Here is a 14892-nt window from a genome sequence, read left to right as displayed (position 1 = left end):
CTCACTGGTGATTATCTTTAGGGTCCACCCACACAATCCTGAATAATCTTTCAATCTAAGATCTTTAGTGTAATCACAACTGCAAAGACCTTTTGGCCAAATAAGGTAGGATTTACAAGGTAGCATGGATTAATATTTGCTGTCTTTAGGCACAATTATTCAGCCTACTACATTTGCATTAATGAGTAAGTAATGGGATTTTAAGTCATGTGTAATAGTATAATTTTTTGCATGCTCACTGACAAAGGAATAAGAATACTAGATAAAATGTGTGTTGAAGAATTCTAAACTAAATAAGGCTATGAAGGAAATGCTGCCTATAGAAGTTGGGTTTGGTAAGTAGGGCTATGAGAGGCAACTCATAACTTCACAAAATATATCACAAAGATTACCGTTAATTGTCTCACCCAAAGCAAAGTCATTGAGGAACTTGTTACTCCTACCTAAAGAATTTATTTCATCTTTCTTATGGTTCTGCTTTTTCAATAGTTTCTTACTTTTCATTCAGAGGGGATATAAACAATTCCCTGACAAACCTTTCTGGTATATTTCATTTCAATATAATAAGAAGAAATAAATGAACAAATAAGGTTTTATCAGTTCTGCACAGATCAGATGAAAGGCTCTAGAAAGACTTGACTAGGTGGGGAGCTTCATTTGGAAACACAATTCCTGACAAATGGAAAGAATATGTATTTCTACATTCTCTAACAATGGACAGCCTAAGTGTCGGCAACCTTGTCAATGACCAGAGAGAAATTTTCTACTTTTTTTTTCATTGTTGATGAAGATCATCCTAACCATAAAAGTGTCTTGTTCTTTCAAAGTATTTTTATTAATCTCCTACAATGTGACTGATGTCATGTACAAAACCTTGCCTAATACAGTTGCTTTCTTTCTTCCTATGTAAATATTTTTCCATGCAATTTACAAGTTTCTCAAAACTTTGCACAGTTCTATGCTTAGCCATTTAAAAACAAGCCCAAATCACAAAAGGACAGTTTAGTTGGTTAGGGTGGAAGGGGAAGGGGAGGAAAAACAAAAATGCTAAGATATTACATAAATGTCCTCTAGCTTGTTCCCTGTTCTGAGGACTAATGTACTGTAGCAATTCATCAGTCATTGTAATAGTCTTTTAACTTCTGTCAGAAAGCTTACTAAATGATAACATCTTAAATGTTTAATATTCTAAAACATATTTTCATTAATCATGCAAATTACCTGGGCATCCATATTTTACGGTAATGAGACCTAGTTTTTTGTATGAGAGACATATGTTATTGAATGATATTTCAGATGAAATATATCTTAAAAGTAAAGAATTTCAGAAGGGAAGATTTGCTAGTGTAATTCTAGCATCTGTGTGTGAGCAAATGTATATACACACCAAAAGTGCTACTAATGGTAGAAATGTGTAATTAATGAGCAAGAAAGCTCCTAAAGCTAAAGCCAGAAGCACTTACTTCATCCTGTTTTATTACGTAGTTGGTGGGTGAATATTAATATTGATAGATGTGTGTTGTGCTAATAGAAATGACCTCATGTTTTATACCAAAGTAACCATGGATATGATTGTTAGTGAGGGAGTGAACAATTATCTTTGCAGTTGACCTGAACTGCACCATGAAAATGTCTGTTTAAATGTTGTCAGTCACCCCAATTTCAGGAATTCTGCACAAGAAGGGAAATATACTGACTTATTTATAAAGGAACTAATTGCAAAGACATGAGCAAAGTGGCTAGTAGATGAACCAACAAAAGCTGCCAGGAAATGGTGGTCAACAGCCATAGAGCTGTTATTTAAGTCAAAGCCTTAGGAGACGAGAGAAAAGAGCCATCACCAGACCCTGAAGGAAGGTAGTCCTATGGAAATCATCTTGAAAGGACAAGTGACCCTTGATTAAGTACAATAGCCAGAATAGGATAATGTCATAAGTAGAACAAATACCCTCACCTCACTCCCCTTTCCCCTCCAGGCTCCTAATTACGTTGCCCATGCATCGATCCCAACAGGAACCCAAGGGCACTGGTCTAGAATCCATCCATCCAGATTAACCACCCTGGGTGGATACCAGAATTCGTAAGTAGAGTGGATAAATGAAATATGGAAGAAATCAGAAAAGTCTAAGTTTGGTATGAAAGCCACTTCTTTGATTATGCTACCAAAACTCACAGCTACCTTCTGAATGATGTTTCTTACTTTCCTATTATAATAGTCTATATTTTTAGTTTGATTGGTTTATTTTAACAAACTTTCTACAACATTGCTGCTTCCTTAGTACACTTACACAAATCACCTTTGCCCCTAAGTAATCAAATACTTTTAAAGAATACATAAATGCAATCTAGACAACTTATTATCTGTATATTATTTTTTGGGTATGGCAGTGTTCTTTTAAATGTCTGTAGTTTGTATTACTAAAGAAACACTTAAGATTTAGCTTTTTTACATAGTTTGTTCTCCAATTATATTTCTCTAGTAAAATATTTAACCATTACTTCCTCAATCATGGATTCTAAGGTTCAATAAAAATTCAAAGGGAAATATATTTGTTTCTGTATAGAAAGGCAGATATTTTTCCCAGAGCATTTTCAATGATTGCTGTGGGAATGAATGGATAAAGGTTTCAAGAATAAATAGTTGCAAAAAATCAAATTACTGCTGTACATAAGTCCATGGAGCCTGCGGGTGCAAGTACTTATGTATCTCCTTTTGTTGAGTTTTCCATTTTATTTTATGAATATTCATACCAGGGAAAAAACTTCCATCTGCTCTCTTTTAGCTGATTCTATCACATTTTTTTGAGTTGTGCATCATTATGGAGCCTCAGAGAAAGATGATCATTTACGTTACATATGGATATAAAGGAGAGAATGAGTTGATGAATTGCAAACAACTCTAATTTATATGGACAAAGTGTGCCAGAAGTGCTTTTCACCTTATTTTACTAGGCAAATGGAATGATTCGTGCCCATTCACTTGGCCTAATGCCCACAAACTCAGAGAGGAAACCATCCTGTAGCATTATGCATTAGGATTCCACTCCTGGCCTGTGAAGAAATGGTGCTTTCCACTCAGTTCCACCAGAGTCCCTGGGAGGTGCAAAAAGATCACTGAATTTGCTAAAGTCACTCTTTAAGGGTACTCTCCTTTGGGTTTCTTAGTCATAAAATATATCACAAAGACTAACTGATACTCTAACTGTTGGTAATTTGAATGTGAGAAGTTTGCATAAAGAAGCTCTGAAAGGGGAAGTAATGAAAAGCTCACATGATATGTACCCAGTGGTTTTCAGCATCTTTTGACACTTTGATTTCCCATGATCATTTGCCTAAATGCATATATAAGCTTTGTAAATATGTGAATGTCGACATTTGGGGTGACCTTCTAGGAATCTCTCTGTTACTTTTGGAGTCAGCTGTGACTCCACAATTTGTAGAAAGTTAGGGAACAGGTGTAGTAATTACCCCAAATCTATTTATTTTTCATCTATTAATGTAGGCATTCATTTATATATTCAATCACTCATTGTTCAAAAGTAATTACTTGTATCATGTACCAAGAGTGAAAAATCAAAACTAAGTACACAGAGCCTCTTACTCAACTTTTCAAGAGTAAACAAATGAATAATCTGTCATGATAAAAATTCTGTTATTTAAAAAGTTCTGTTAAACCAGCAGATTCTTTTTATTTCTTGCCAACTCAGTTTTCCTAGCCCTCAGACAATTTGTGTTTGAAAAACTTTGAGTTACTACAAATGTATGCCCGCATGTTGGTAAAATGCACACTGCTTTCATTTTATATTCAGACAACAGTAAATAAAAATTTAGTTGTGGGCATAAAAATGGTAGTGTTTACTTTACATATACAAAAACATTGTCTTGAATATGTTGAATACATTATTCCATTTAATCTACACCATTGGGTACAATAAGGGAAGGGAAAAAAGGCTAATTTCCCCCCCCATAAAGTTTATTGATATATTTTAGGTATAAAATACAGTTACATTCATCATTGGGATCTTGTACCATTACATGAGTATCTTGGTTCTTATTTCTTTCCCCTTCCCTTGCCCTCCCTTCACCTTCTCCACCCTTCTCTATTTGAAAAGACCTTGTTTCCATTTCTTTCCTTTTCTAATATTTTTTCTTTTCCCTTCTTTCCTTTCCCCTACCCCCCCACACTTCCCCTGCTCCTTTAGACCTTTACTTCCTGTTACACAATATCAATTATACATTTTTAAAATTACAATATCAAGATATAGGAGACATTACCACAGATTTAACAGAATTTAAAAGGATATAGAAAGCATATTACAAAAATCTTTTTTGAAATAAATTTGACAACTTCTAAGAAGTACCTTGGAAGACAAATTAATGAAACTAACTCTGGAGGAAATATAAACTTTGAATAGCACCTATTAAAGAAAGTATATTCATAGCTTGAAAACCTATCTATATGTCAACAGCAGGCTCATGTACATTTTAACTGATAAATTATATCAAACAATTAAAGCAGAAAAAAGAAGGAACACTTCTCCCCTCATTTTAGGAACTTAACATTGTGCTAATCCTAAAATTGGATAAAGATAATATAAGAAAAAAGTATGAACATAGATAGAAATTTGTTTAACAAAACAATTAGAAGTCAGATCTGGCAGTATGTAGAAAGTAGTTTTGTTATAGGGATGGCACTGTTGGTTCAGCATTTGAAGATCCACCCCTAAAAGTCATCCTTTTAACAGAGGAAAGGAAAAAGCCATATGATCCTGTCACTAGTTGGAGAAAAAGTATTGGACTGAATTCTATAGCTGTTCATGGTAAAAGCTATCAGGAGACTGGAAGTAGAACAGAACCTTCTCAACAGATTAAAGACATGTACTCCATACTTCCAGCGAGAATGCCTTATATGAATGGAGAAGATACAATGCTTTCTCCTTAAGGTGGGGAAGAAGGGCAGATATGTTTACTCTTCATCTGTCCATTAAACTTTGAAACCTAGGCCCCACCAAAATAGTCTGGCAGTAAAATGACACAATTAGGATAGGATTGGCAAGGTAGAATCAAAATCTCTATATGTAGATGAAATGATGATCTACAGAGAAAATATTAAGAAATCTCTAGGAGCCCTTAGAACTTGTATTTGAATTTAGCAGGATTAGAAAACACAAGGTATATATAAAAATTCAGGTCTGTGTATACTTGCTATAAATGAAGAATTAGATATTGAAATTTAAAAGTTATGTAGGAGTACAAAGGACCTAGAAAAGTAAAAAAAAAAAAACCAAAAAAAAACAGTGTTGGAAGATGTTTAGTACCTAATTTTAAGACTTCTTCTAAAGCTACAGTAATCAAGGCAGTGTTGGTGTAAGGAAAGACATATAGATCATTTGAATAAAACAGAGAATCTAGAAATAGAACCACACATATATGATCCACTGAGTTTTGAAAGATTATTTAACATTAGCATTTTATAGAATATAAACTCAATTCAAGAGCTGAGGAAGAGATAGTGTTTTCAGCAAATGGCACTAGAACACCTGGTATCCGTATATAAAAAAATAACCTCAACCCTTTATTTCCATACATGAAAATAACTTGAAGGGATCTATGAACCTAAATATGAAAGCCTAGAAGTATAAAACTTTAAGAAGAAATTATAAGGGAAAATGTTTATGAATTCAGGGCAGGCAAGAACTACCTAGAATACAAAAAACATGATGTATAAAAGAAAAAAATTGATAAATGAGATTCCATCAAAATTTAGAACTTTAAATGACGTCGTTAAAATGAAAAGTAGTCCTTAAACAGACCATATTTACAATGCATATAACCTATGACCAGAATATACAAAGAATTCATAGAGCTCATTAATAGACAACCCAATTAAAATGTAGATATAAGAAGATGATAAATAGCCAGTATAGCACAAGGAATGGTGTGCAACTCTAGAATCAGAAAAATACTAATCAGTACAAGATTGAATTATACCCTCATTAGGGAGATGAAGTTAAAAGTTTTAAAAGCCTTGTCATGACTTTTTCTTTTTGTTGGATTCTCCCTCTTTGCATTTAATTTGTCATGCCCAATGGATTCATTGTGCTGGGTTTCCTAGGGTTGTGATGATCAACTCATTGTCTTTTCCTAGGGTATTGTCTAAAATTTTTTGGAGTGCCGGTTTGATATTCATGAAGTTCCTGAGGTCCTCCTTATCATGAAAGTATCTTATTTCTCCATCAACTTTGAAAGATAGTTTTGCCGGGTACATCAATCTGGTTTGGAGGCCGTTTTTCTTTAGGGCTTGAAATACATCACTCCAAGCTCTTCTTGCCTTGAGGGTTTGCACTGAGAAGTCTGCTGTGATTCTAATAGGCTTCCTTTGTATGTGATTTGTTTCTTTTCTCTCACTGCTTGTAGAATTTTGTTCTTCTGTTGGATTTCTGGAATCCTAACTATTATATGCCTATGTGCAGATTTTTTTTGATCAAGGCTACCTGGAGTCCTATATGCCTCACTTATCTGTATGTCAAGTTCTTTTCCCCTCCTTGGAAAGTTTTCTCCCATCACTTCTGTGAACAGTTTTTTTTATGTCATTTGCACTCTCTGCTGTTTCTTCATTGACTCCAATCAGTCTTATGTTATTCTTCTTTGCATCGTCTAGCAGCTGCTGGATTGATTTCTTGTGTTCCTTTACAATTTTAAAGCAGTTTTTCTTTTCCTGGTCACTAATTGCAATCTTTTCTTCTATATGTGAAATTCTATCCTCACATTGGTTCATTCTGCTGTGCAGACTTTCGATGGAGTTTTTAATCTCCTGGAAATCTATTTGCATCTGTTTTATGGATTCCATTTGTTTCCTATATTGGGATTCCACCATGTTCCTCAGATCCTCTATTTTTTTATCTGTGTCCTCTCTAGATTTATTAATCATGTCTTGCACCATGAACACAATCTTTGCTGTTATCTGAGTAATTATTTCTGATTTCATTTTTCCCAGGTCCTCTTTTGTTGCCAGTTCAGAGTCCAGGTGGTTGAGTATCTGATTGTTCCATCTCATTTCCCTTTGGGGTTGCTGCAGGTGATCCAGAAGTCTGTTTTTGAGGCTTGTCTTCTCATTTCCACGGGGGGGGGGGCTGCTTCTGGCCCCTGAACGGCTCACCTTCTCTGCCCTACGAGCTTGAGAAGGCAGCAGGGGAGCTTCCTTCCGGGTGCTGGGCCTGGCTCAGCTTCTCTTTAAAAAAGGCTAACTTTAGAGGGTAAATGACTTGTTTGAAGTCACACATTTCCTAAAGAAAGTGGCCCAAGTTCATGACTGTATCTAGGTGTTTAAGTAAACACTGAATGTGATCAGAAAAATCCAGTGGTAAAATAGGACATAGCACAAAATAGGAGTCACTGCTGTCTTATTTCCATAGCCAAAAACCCTAGTTAAAATTAGAAACTGCTATTCTACATGCCTATATTTAGTTCTTACTTATTTTTCTCCCAATCTTTACATATAATTTTAGTATGATTTCTCACTTTGTGAAAGAGTACTTTAAAGCCTGCATGCTAATTAATTATGCAGTTTTCTTTGATGGTAGTAGAGGAAACAAAAGTGTGTGTGTGTGTGTGTGTGTGTGTGTGTGTGTAGGGTAAGGGAGTCTCTAAAATTTCTTCATATTATTTTTCTCAAAAGTTATACTTGTAACGGAAGTTTCTCAACATAAAATGTCATCAATTTGGGCTCACTCAGGAAGTTGCAAGGCACTTGACTGTAACTTCAATGAATTGGACATTGTCTAAAATGTAATAAGTTTTAGCTGTGTATCATTTTAGAAATTTTTAAAGTGCTTCATTTTTTAACTAATACCTTTGGAAATTTAACAAAAGAAAGGCTTCAAAGAAAATACTTCAAGATGAAAATATGTTCATGTTTTTATTGGCAATTGACTAGAAGAAACACTAGAATTTAATTGATCTAAATTTTATATATATCAAAAAAGTATTGTGAGGATTTTATCCATCTACAGGGAATAAAGTTTCTCTAATCCTGTATATTGTAATAATGTATTCAAATTGGCAAATACTAAAAATCTCTATGATTAGATAAACATTGTAACCTTGAAAGGTTTAACACCTGTGTATATGCCAAAAAAGTTCAGCCAACTACATTGGAGAGGATTTATTTATTCTAAGTAGATTATCTGGTCTAAGAGACCTTTATTGATATAGCTTTGGGCTGTATATATGTTTCATATCTAAATATCATTAAGTAGATATAGAAATGAATGAAGTTTGGAATCTTACCAGATTTCACCCCCAAAACTAAAAAATAACAATATCATCCTGTCAAACTTGTGAAATTCTAATTATTTTCCTGACTGCTTGTAAAAGGCTCAGCCCTATGTCTCTCTTCTAGACAAAAGAAAGTACCAAAAACTCTAAGTCCATCAACTTCCTCAAAGTCTTGGATGAGCTATTTCTACCCTTCCTATTTCTCTTTATTCAGCTTTCCATGGTCAAGAAAAATCCTATTTTCCTCCTGCTAATATTCTCCCCCTCAAGATGAGTAAAATGAGGTCAGAGCTTCAGGGATCTGATGGGTAAGTAAAAAGCAGCAATACTCACTCACTCTAGGGTTGTACTTTTACTACACATATGTCTTGCACAGTGCAGTACTTCAAAATGGGGTCTTCTTCCTAGTTATTTGAACTCCATGGTGTCTCTGCTTCCCTCTGATTCTCCCTCTTTGTGGGAATCCAGTGTTTCTCCACCCTCATGACTTCCTTCATTCCCCTCAAGGTCTCTGTAGCTCAAAAGCATTTTTCTTTTACTCAAAAGCATTTCCTTAAATGCTGGACCAGGTAGCATGTTTAAGGGATTGAAGTTGTAGCTGTATACTTACTTCATGAGAGATTTCCAGTGCTTTATTATCAAGTAGCTCCTTATATTCTTTCCAACTCAAAATTTCCTGACATCTCCATAAAGACATTGAATCCTCTTGACCAAACTGAGACAACATATTGAATAAAAATTATTTCTTTGATTTAAATTATGATTAGTATTTGTGCTTTGTTTAAGGAGGCTCTATAATAACCTACTAGATGTGGTAGCCACCCCAGGAATGGGGCAATGATAGAGGTAACATTTGCAGTGTTTAAAATTGAAATACTATTTCCTAGTATGACTGGGGAAGGATAGAGGTAGACATGTACTTTATGCCTGACTTGTGCATTGCATATGGTATTAAATCTCATGAATCTGCAGAAAGATGATAAAGATTGGTTCTGTAATGTTGTCTTTCAGTATTTGATATAGCATCTTATGCTTCCCAGTTTTTCCTAACTAATTATGTTGCCTTTTTGTAAAAAAGAAAGTTTAGATCACTTTGGAAGGTATTTCCTAATAGTTTGGATGGATTGATTTAAATTTAAAGATGAAATCTATTTTGTGGGACATGACCAACCTATTCAGTGCACTCTAGAAAACTTTTCCTAAATGCCCGATTGGTGCTAGAACTTATTAGACACTAGAGATTAAAAAGGCTAAACAAAGTAACTTCTGTCACAAGGAGGTCACAGTCTTTTGGAAGAGTAACTATCATGCATATAGAATATCATGTGAGAATTCCTATAATCAATAACTTACATGTTACAATCAAAATACAAGAAAGCTCCAAAGGGAATCATGGAAGGCTTCCTAGAGTTAAGTGACTCTTTTTTTTTATAATTATATTGGTACATTTAAGGTATACAATATAATGACATTCATCATTGGAAATTTCCACCTTTAAATAATCCATCTTGGTTCTTATTTTTTCCCCTTTCCTCTGCCCTCCCTACAACCCCTCCACCCCTCCCTATATGCAAAGACTTTGGTTCCATTATTTCTTTTTGTCATATTAATTTCATTCCCTTCTTTCTTTTCCCCTACCCTTTTTTTCCCCTCCCCTTTGCACCTTTTCTTCCTATTTCACATTATCTATTATAATTTTTAGTAATTATTTACACCTTTGGTTCCTCAAACTAGAAAAACTATTTGGTATTTACATATGTGTGTCCTCTTTATTTCACTTAAGAGTGTTGCCTCAATGTGCATCCATTTAGCTATAAATAGCTCTAGTTTCTCCTTCTTTATGGCTGAGTAATACTCCATTTTATAAAAAAAAAAAAAACCCACATTTTCTTTATCCAGTCTCCAGTAGATGGGCAGTTGGGTTTTTTCCAAGTTTTAGCTATCACGAGTTGTGCTGCTATGAGCATCAGTGCACATATATCATTGTGGTAGGATTCTTTTAATTCTTTGGGGGAAGATACCCAGCAGGGGAATAGCTGGGTCAAATGGGACTTCCAGTCCTAGTTCTTTGAAGTATCTCCATACTGATTTCCACAATAGTTCAACCAGTCTACACTCCTACCAGCAGTAGAATAGGGTTCCTCTTTCCCCACAGCTCCACCAGCATTTGTTATTGGTTGATTTCATGACAGCAGCCATTCTTTCTGGAGTGAGGTGGAATCTCAGCATTGTTTTCATTTGCAACTCTTGAATGACCAGTGATGTTGAATATTTTTTCATATGTTTATTTACTTCTTTGTCTGAGAAATGTCTGTTCATTTCAGATGCCCATTTTTGAATTGGGTCTTTAAGGAGGTCTGATTTTTTTAATCTTTATATATTCTAGACAGTAGACCTTTGTCTCAGGGACAGCTGGTGAAAATTTTTTCCCACATTGTGGGTTGTCTCTTCACACTGTTGGTGGTTTCTCTTGCTGTGCAGAAGCTTTTTAGTAAGAAGAGGTCCCACTTCTTGTTTATTTGTGATAGATCACAGGCAACTGAGGTTTTGTTCATAAAATCTTTTCCTACGCCAGTGTCTTCAAGAGTTCTTCCTAACCTCTGTTCAAGGCGGTTCAGTGTTTCTGTTTTAATATTTAGATCTTTAATCCATTTTGATTTTAGTTTAGGGCACGGTAAGAGATATAGGTCTAGTTTTAATCTTTGGCAAGTTGAAACCCAGTTTTTCCAGCAGCATTTATTAAAGAGGCAATGTTTCCTCCAGTGATGGTGTTTGGCTCCTTTGGCAAAGATGAGGTGGCTGACTGTGTCTGGAATTGTTTCTGCATCTTCTAATCTGTTCCACTGGTCCTCAGGTCTGTTTCTTTGCCAGTACCATGCTGTTTTTTAAATTTTTAAATTTTTTTTACCATGCTGTTTTTATCACAGTAGCTTTGTAGTATAGTTTCAAGTTGGGGATTGTGACACCCTCTACTTTGGCTTTATTGCCTAGTATGTCTTTTGCTATTCTAGGTCTCTTCTTGTTCCAAATGAGTTTTTGGTTGTTTTCCCCAGGTCTGTGAAGTATGCTATTGGGATTTCAATTGGGATTGCACTGAATCTATATAGCGGTTTTGAAAGTATGATCATTTTTATTATGTTGATACTTCCTACCCAATACCAAGGGATGTCTATCCATTTTCTGATATCATCTTTAATCTCTCTTCTCAGAGTGCTATTGTTTTCAGAGAACAGGTCTTTGATTTCTTTTGTTAGGTTGATTCATAGGTATTTCAATTTTTTGGATGCTATTGTGAAAGGAATTCATTGCCCCATTTCTCTCTCAGTGTCTCTAGTTTCTTTGTGTGTGTGTACAGAAAAGCTATTGATTTTTGTGTGTTGACCTTGTATCCAGCTACTTTATTGATTATTAAGTCTTTATTGGTTATTAAGTTTGGAAGACTTTTGGTGAAGTTCTTGGGGTCGTCTACGTAGAGTATCATGTCATCTGCAAATAATGACAATTTGACTTCTTCATTTCCTATCTTTATTCCTTTTATTTCTTTCTCTTGTCTAATTGCTGTGGCTAATATTTCCAAAATTATATTGAACAAGAGTGGTGATAGTGGACATCCTTGTCTTGTTCCTGATTTTAGTGTGAAGGATTTCAGTTTTTGACTATTTGGTATGATACTGGCTGTTGGTTTTTCATAGATGGCTTCTATCAGATTAAGGTAGAGCCCATCTATTCCAATTTTTTGTAGGGTTTTTCTCATAAATGCATGTTAGATTTTGTCAAATGCTTTTTCTGCATCTATTGAGATGATCATATGGTTTTTGTCCTTGGCTCTATTGATATAGTGTATTTGATTGATTTGTGTATGTTGAACCATCCCTGCATCCCTGGGATGAATCTGACTTGGTCAGGGTGTATGATCTTCTTGATGATCTTCTGCATTCTATTTGCCAGTATCTTATTAAGGATTCTTGCATCTATGTTCATTAGTGAGATTGGCCTATAGTTCTCTTTTTCAGTTGGGTCTTTCTCTGCTTTGGGGATCAAGGTGAAGTTTGCTTCCAGGAATGAATTTGGGAGTATTGCTTCCCTTTCAATTTCATTGAAGAGTTTAAACAGTAGTGGCAGTAATTCCTCTGTAAATGTCTTGTAGATTTCAGCAGTGAAGCCATCAGGAGCCAGGCTTTTCTTAGATGGTAAGTTTTTAATTACGTTTTCAATTTCATTGATATTTGGTTGTTTAGAATTTTTAGGTCATCTTCATTCAACTTTGGTAATTCACAGGTATCTAGGAATCTGTCCACTTCTTATGTATTTTCCATCTTATTGGCATATAGGTTCTCGAAGTAGGTATTTATGATCCTCTGGATTTCTGCTGGTCCATTGTAATTTCACCCTTTTCATTCCTAATTGCATGGGTTTGTGTCTTTTCTTTCCTTTTTTGATGAGACTGGCTAAGGATTTGTCAATTTTGTTTATTTCGAAGAACCAAATCTTGTCTTCATTGATTTTTTTGTATTGTTCTCTTAGACTCCATTGCATTGATTTCTGCCCTGATCTTTATAATTTCCTCCCTCCTATGGGCTTTGGGTTTGTCCTGCTCTTCTTTTTCTAGAAGCTTGAGGTTCAGCATCAGGTTGTTTAATTGGGCTTGCTCTGTTTTCCTAATATGAGTATTCACTGCTATGAATTTCCCTCGTAAGACTGCTTTCATTGTGTCCCATAGATTCCAATATGTTGTATTGGCTTTGTCATTTAGTTGTATGAACTGTCTGATTTCTTCTTTAATTTCCTCTGTATATAACCCATTGGTTATTCAGAAGTGTGTTGTGCAGTTTCCATGCATTTATGAAATTCTTGTGGTTTCTTTTGCTATTGATCTCTAATTTCATCACACTATGGTCTGACAGTATACAGTGGACAACTTCAATTCCTTTGCTCTTACTTAAACATGTTCTATGAGCCAGTAATGTGGTCTACTTCAGAGAATGACCCATGTACAGCTGAAAAGAATGTGTATTCTGATTTTGTGGGGTGGAACACTCTGTAAACATCTGTTATTTGTTCAAGAGTTTGATTGAGTTCTGATATTTCGTTGTTTACTTTTTGTCTAGTTGATCTATCTATTTGTGAGAGTGGGGTATTGAGGTCCCCCACTACTATTGTATTGTGCTTATTTTCATGTCTGTTAGTATTTGTTTTATATAGTTTGGCCCACTAGTGTTTGGTGCATGTATATTAATGATTGTCATGTCTTCCTGTTGGCTTGTTCCCTTTACAAGGAGGTAGTGTCCTTCTTTGTCTCTCTTAATCAGTGTTGGTTTGAAATCCACTTGATCTGCAAAGAGGATAGCTACTCCTGCTTTTTTGGGGGGGGTTCCTGTCACATGGAGTATTTTTTTCCACCCTTTAACTTTCAGTCTATGAGTTTCTTTTTGAATTGTGTTTCTTATCTGAAACATATTGTTGAATATTTTTTCTTGACCCATTCTGGTAATCTATTTCTTTTGACTGGTGAATTGAGACCCTAACATTGATGGTTATAATTGCTATGTATTGACTTTTTCTTATCATGAGTTTTTCTTTTTGTTGGATTCTCCCCCTTTGCATTTAATTTCTTGTCATGCCTGATGGATTCATTCTGCAGGGCTTCCTGGGTTTGTGATCCTCATTGTTATTTCCTAGGATATTGTTTAAAAATTTGTGGAGTGCTGGTTTCATAAGGTGCTCTTTGTCATGAAAGTATCTTATTTCTCCATCAATTTTGAAAGACAGTTTTGCAGGTTACATCAATCTGCACTGGAGGTTGTTTTCCTTTAGTCACTCCATGCTCTTCTTGCCTTGTGGGTTTCTGTTGAGAAGCCTGCTGTGATCCTGATAGGCTTTCCATTGTATGTGATTTCTTTCTTTTCTCTAACTGCTTGTAGAACCCTGTTCTTTTGTTGCATTTCTGGAATCTTATTATATCCCTATGTGTAGATTTTCTTTGATCATGGCTATTTGGAGTCCTATATGCCTCACTTATCTCTATGTCAAGTTCTTTTCCCCTATTTGGGAATTTTTCTGCCATTACTTCTGTGAACAGGTTTTTTTTTATGTCATCTCCACTCTCTCCTGTTTCTTTCTTGATTCCAAACATTCTAATATTATTCTTGTTTGTATTGTCTAGCAGGTGCTGGATTGATTTCTCAAAGTCCCTTACTAGTTTTAAGAAAGTTTTCTTTTCCTGGTCACTAATTGCAATTCTATCTTCTTTATCTGAAATACTATCCTCACATTGGCTCATTATGCTGTGTAAACTTTCAGTGGAGTCTTTAATCTCCTGGAAATATTTGCATCTGTTTTATGGATTCCATTTGTTTCTCATTTTGGGATTCCATAATATTCCTGAGCTCCTCTATTTTTTTATCTGTGTCTACTCTAGATTTATCAATCATGTCTTCTACTATGGGCACAATCTCTGTTGTTATCTGAGAAATTATTTCTGATTTCATTTTTTCTAGGTCCCCTTTCATTGGCAGTTCAGGGAGTCCTGGTGGTTGAGTATCAGATTGTTCTATCTGGTTGCCCTTTGGGATTCTCCTAGGTGATCTGGAAGTCTGGTTTGGGGACTTATTTACA

Source organism: Heterocephalus glaber, unplaced genomic scaffold (genome assembly GCF_053883595.1).
Source record: "Heterocephalus glaber isolate CG9 unplaced genomic scaffold, H.glaber_assembly_v1.0 deba00000122, whole genome shotgun sequence".
In the NCBI taxonomy this organism is placed as follows: domain Eukaryota; kingdom Metazoa; phylum Chordata; class Mammalia; order Rodentia; family Bathyergidae; genus Heterocephalus; species Heterocephalus glaber.
Note: the sequence above shows the minus strand (reverse complement) of the source record.